This window comes from Sinocyclocheilus anshuiensis, unplaced genomic scaffold (genome assembly GCF_001515605.1).
Source record: "Sinocyclocheilus anshuiensis isolate Anshui unplaced genomic scaffold, SAMN03320099.WGS_v1.1 scaffold1373, whole genome shotgun sequence".
NCBI lineage: Eukaryota > Metazoa > Chordata > Actinopteri > Cypriniformes > Cyprinidae > Sinocyclocheilus > Sinocyclocheilus anshuiensis.
In genome coordinates, this window is record NW_015548285.1 from 159980 (window position 1) to 165865 (window position 5886).

Genomic DNA, 5886 nt, shown 5'->3' on the forward strand with positions numbered 1-5886 from the left:
CTGTCTGTCTGTCTGTCTGTCTGTCCGTCCGTCCGTCCGTCTATCTATCTATCTATATATCTATCTGTCTATCTGTGTCTATCTATCCATCCATCCATCCATCCATCCATCCATCTATCTATCTATATAATACATAGTATAATATAAATATTAAATTACATTATATACTAAAATTAAAGCACTACTGCATCAACTCCAACGCTGCAATAATTTGATGATGTCACTTCCTCAAATATTTTGTCAGAAAGATCAAAGCAGTGGATGAGGAGGAGAAAGACCGACCGTGAGCTGGAGCCATTAGACTCATTTCACAAAAGATAATGGTCATAAAGACTGCACAAACTGCATATGTATGTATTAGTATGTATTGTATCATTATACAGTACCTTGCAACATTTGCTGGTTTATTGCTATTGCAATGTCTTTGGTAGACTTTTGGGAGATAAACCAAATATAGTATGTATGCATAAAGAATATTTGAATGTTGAGGAATAGGAAATAATAACTAATCCTTAAACAAATGCATGAATGAATAAACATTCATATGATGACATCATGGAACACTACAGCCGGAAATGTGATTCCAATTCTTGAAATACAAAAGCAAATGTGTACAGCACCATCTTCCGAGAAACAAAAAAAATCATAATATGATCATAATAATCTGCCATAGAAAAAAGGAAAAATGCAATTAACGGCATCCATCTGTTGGTGCAGTGCTGGCTTAGAAAGGTTTGGAGAAATCCTGACCCGGAGGGGAGCTCCGCTTATTTCCACTGAACTCAGAAAGAGCTCTTTCCTGAAACAGCCCTTTTGTTGTTGTTGTTCTTCTTTTTATTTCATTCCATTTTTTTCTGGCCATTATTTAATCTTGAATATTCATGCGTAAGAAACAAAGTACGATCAAGTCATGACTTTGACATGAACTATAGCCATTAAAAAGTTGTTGAAAGTATTCCACACTGCAACAGTAGCCTTAATTTGCATATTATTCTAAAGCAAATTGTTAGCTTACATAGCTGCAGTCTAACATGTTATTTCTCATCTCATTGTCCGTGTCACGTCACTTACCAGATGTTTTCTTTCCGCCCAAAGCCATGTTGTAAACACGTCAAGCCAGTTGAAATGTGTGTAATGGAGAGATTTGAGAGTTGCAGTAGATTTTGCTTGAACAAAGATTTACATTTTGGTTTGTTTCTCACACAAATCCATTCAGAGACTTCAGAAATCTTGGAATCTAGTGCACAAGTGTGGACTATTAAATGGCTTGACAAGTGCAGCTGTATTTCCTGTATTAACATACTTCCTATTCAAACGGGAAGTGGAGGCGGAACATATTAAAGGTCTTTATTTTTTTTTTACAAAAGCCAATAGCCTTCAGTTTATGTAAAAGCCATGAACTTTGATTTGCAGCTTTCTATTGCCAGTCATCAGTGGGTGGGACATTCTCATTCTAGAGAGCCTCTGATTGGTCAAAACGTGAGTGCAGGATGAGTCACAGTAAAATTTGAATTTTTAAAAAAGCTCTCATATATATATATATATATATATACACACAAAATAAAAAAAAAAGGCAAAACACGCCTAAACTGGATATAGGCTACAGCAGTCGCAGCTTAATTAAATGGCACAACAGGCAGCTCTCTTTTTTACACAGACTTTTAAGAAGGGATGGATGCAGGGTGTGAACTACGGGGGAGCTAGGGGGAGCTCGGCTCCCCTTAATAAGACATGGGCTCCCCTGAAAACTTGATTTGTGAAATTTTGGGGGGTCTCAAAAAATATTGACAATGTGTTATTTTGACGTGCAATTTCAGTTTTGTGTAATGTGATCATCGTGGATTATTATGTGTAAAATTGCAAAAATATCATTAATTCATGCATGACGGCGATTTAAACTTAATTCACTTCAATAAAGATAACTATACATACTATTCTTGTCATGAGCATCAATGCTCCCTTAGCCTGTATAATACAGCATGTGGTGTATGCAATGCCTCATCTTACCTCATAGTTTTTGTTAATAAAAGATTTGTCATTGTATCTTACTGTTTTATTGTTGTTGTGCTTTTTAATTAAAAATAACAATGAATCCATCTTTTGTTTTAGTCTTAAAAAGTGAAAGGTGTATAGATGTAAGCAAAACAGACAATTAACTTTTATTGTAAAACGTGACAAGATCGCGAAAATGAAAGCATCCCAAGCCCGGCTTATAACATAGTAAAAGAGGAACTCCCGTTCACAAAATTCAGATGACAAATAATACTACTGATGAAAACGAACTGGTTGAATGTTGACCACTTTCGTTTCCATATAACTATGAACTATGATAAAAGTTCATCAGCATGCATTGATTATGATTAATCCCACGTTGTAGCAAAAAAAAAAATGCAACCGAGAAAGTTAGTCGCAAAAGAGCGACCAGTGGGAAGAATGAGTCTGGAGCCCTGAATTGCCCAGCTCCCTCTGTCAATGATGTAGTACCCCCTCAGCACCTGTGTTCAAAATTCTCTGGTGCCGCGCCTGCTCCGTGAGAAAATGAACGTGTGGCGTGAGCGGCTGGATATGGCAAGCCAAGAGGCCAATAGCGTAAATGTGAACCTTTTGGCTTGCCATAGCTGGAACTGGACGAGATGAAGCACGATGCGGAACACCAGACGTGTCGCATCCTTGAGGTCGCAGCTAAAAGAAACAGTACGATGAAACAAAGAAAATGAAATAGTAGCATATTAATTATTGGGGTGGCCGATCAGATGTCAGCTGTGGCTCCGCCACTGGTTAGCACATCTATTTTAAGCAGGTTGTGTTGTGACTCGGAGGATTTCAGTCATTTGTCATTCGTGCTCTGTTATTGTAGATCCTTACAGGGACAGAGGACTCTGGCGAGATATATCTGCGGGTATTAAATATTTGGGACTGTCCATATGTCTCGTCTCCTAACCTTGCAGTCAACATCTGTCCCTTCCCGTCTGGAGTCATGAGTGCGCGTGCTGAGAGATCAGCTGAACACATACTGTCCTCCAGTGCTGGACAGAGTCATAACAACTGAACGCGAAAAGCCTAATTACTCAAGCCTCATAACTCCAGTGAATTTTGAATGTATTTTCCAAAAAATGTATTTGTATAATTACAAATTGCATAAAAAGCTGCACAACTAACGTAGAAAAAAATGTGTTCGTCTAAACTAGATATGATTCACTGACATAAATGGTCTGGTATGTAAAACAAAAAGTGTCAAATCATTTTTGGAACATTATGAAGAACATTTAAACAATACAAATGTAATTTTCAGATTTTTTTTTTTTTTAAATAAAAATAAAATGTAAATAAATTTAACACATTTTAGAGGTCAAGTTTGACCAGCAGTCAAGGTCTTTAAAATAAAATAAAATAAAATAAAATATTTCAACAAGTTTGACCAGCAGCCATGGCCCTTCCTTTTCTTTATTATTATTTTTTAGTTATTTTATTATTATTTCTTGTACATATGTAACACTTAAAAATAAATTAAATAAAATGGAATTAAAAAATATTTTAGAGGTCAAGTTTGACCAGCAATCGTGGCCTTTTATGTTTGAATAAAATAAAACAAAAAATAAAATACATATTTTAAAGCTTGACCAGCAGTTATGGTCTCTCCTTTTAATTGTAATGCATTTATGCTTTTTTTTTGTTCTTTTTTCCCCCACTAAAATTCACAAAAAATCACAATGTTGTAAATAAAAAGAAATGGCAAACAGGACATGTAAGTGATAAACATGGGTAATGTTTAATTCAACAAAATACTGAACATGGCAGCAGAATCTGAAATGACCCAAACTGGGCTGGGGTAACACAACATACATTTACTACATTAGCAGCAGTAAACATTAAAAAAACACATCAACAGACCTCCATCATTCCCGATCCTTCATGAGAAGCCAGCCCACACAGAGCCAGCAAAGGATCATGGGAAATCTCCTCAGGTAGTCCTAACGTACGAACACTTCTTCAGGGTTTATTTATGTGAAACAGAGAAATAAAAGATGCTTCAGCTACACCAGTTAGCAGATCTGATGACATTATTTATATACATCACAAATCAACACCTGATAGCATACAAAGTTTGGCTTCAACTAAATTTGCACAACTTGCACTGCAATACTTTAATCATATTTCAAATCCCTGATTTGATAATAGAGAAATCCAACTTTATTCAATTGATAAGATGGAGACGAGGGAAGAAGATACATGTACCACAAAAACAAACAAACATAACCTAAATCAAACACAAGCGAGGAAGGTTTGCATGTCCTCAGAGAACAGTTCATCTGAACCTCAGAAGCCATTGAACCTGTGGATGCTAGACTCAAAGCTAAACACTTTATGAAACGCACCGAGCACCTGGCAATCAAATTCAGAGCACCTTCTGTTAAAAACTAAAACACCAGAAAATCTCCGTAAATCACAGAAAAGCAGCTGGGTATTAAATTATATTGCTACCACAAAACAGAATAAAATACTTTCGATATATTTATATATAAAAAAGTCACAATATCTGAGGTATATCTAATCACTGAGCGCATGACGGTCGAGATTCAGTGATCGTGTTAGTGTTACGCTGACCAGTGAGTCTGATAAAAGCTGCCCGTTTCTGAACAACACTGGAGTCCATGAGATGATTGAAGAGTACAGCACTACGGACATTCAGTCTTTAACGCTGACGTTATTGCGGGAAACAGGCGAGCTCGGAGATATCGCCACTGTTGAGATGTAAATTCGAGAAACGTCCGGGTCATATTACATCCCAAAAATCAAAAGAAAAAATAAGAAATCTCAAATCTAATGATGCAGAAAAACAATGAAGCCTATTTTAGAACAGTTTTTTAATATTGTGCTATTTTCATGACATCTCAGCACATTTTGTTTCTATTAACGTAATGCAAAAACCCCTATTATTGTTACTGTATTACTGTCATGCAAGAAAAACTATTTAAATTGTTAAGCACAACTGTGAATATATTTTAGATGAATTTTATCAGTATTTTTTCACATTACAGTAATGATAAATTGGGGGAGATAATTGTTGCTCAACTATGACATTAATGCTTTAAGAAAAAAGACCTTTATTTTCTGCTAAATTAAATGTTGTGTAAAGAGAATGAAGCCTACTTTAGGACAGTTATGATTTTTTTTTTTTTTTTTTTAATTGTGCCATTTTCATTACATTTCAGCACTTTTTTTTTCCATTAACGTAAAAAACAAAAATTACTCCTGAATTATAACTCTTATTACTGTGATGCAACAAAAATATATTTAAATTGTTAAACACAACTGTAAATATATTTTAGGTTAACTTTTGTTGTATTTAACATAAATTGAAAAAAAAAAAAAGAATTCAGTATTTTTCGCTTACAGTAATGATAATTTGGAGGAGATAACTGACTATGACATTAATACTTTAAGAGCCAAAAAAACAAACAAAAAAGTAATTAAAAAAATCTTATTACTTTGATGCAAGAAAAAATATATTTAAATTGTTAAAACAATTGTAAATATTTTAGGTTAGTTCTTTTTATTGTATCTAACATTAATTAAAAAATATATTTTTTCCCCCTTTTTTGCATTACGGTAATGATAATTTGAGGAAGAAAACTGTTGCTTAATTATGACATTTATGACAAGAATTTTATTCTCTGCTAAACTAAACGTTTTATATAGAAAATGAAACCTATTTTAGGACCATTATGATGTCACAATATAAAACATCATTTTGTTGACAATTAAGCCCATGAAACAAAAACAAAAGTATTTTCTGCTAAATTAAATTATGCATAAAGAGAATAAAGACAACTTAGGACCATTATGATTTTTATATATATATATATATATTTATATTTATATTTA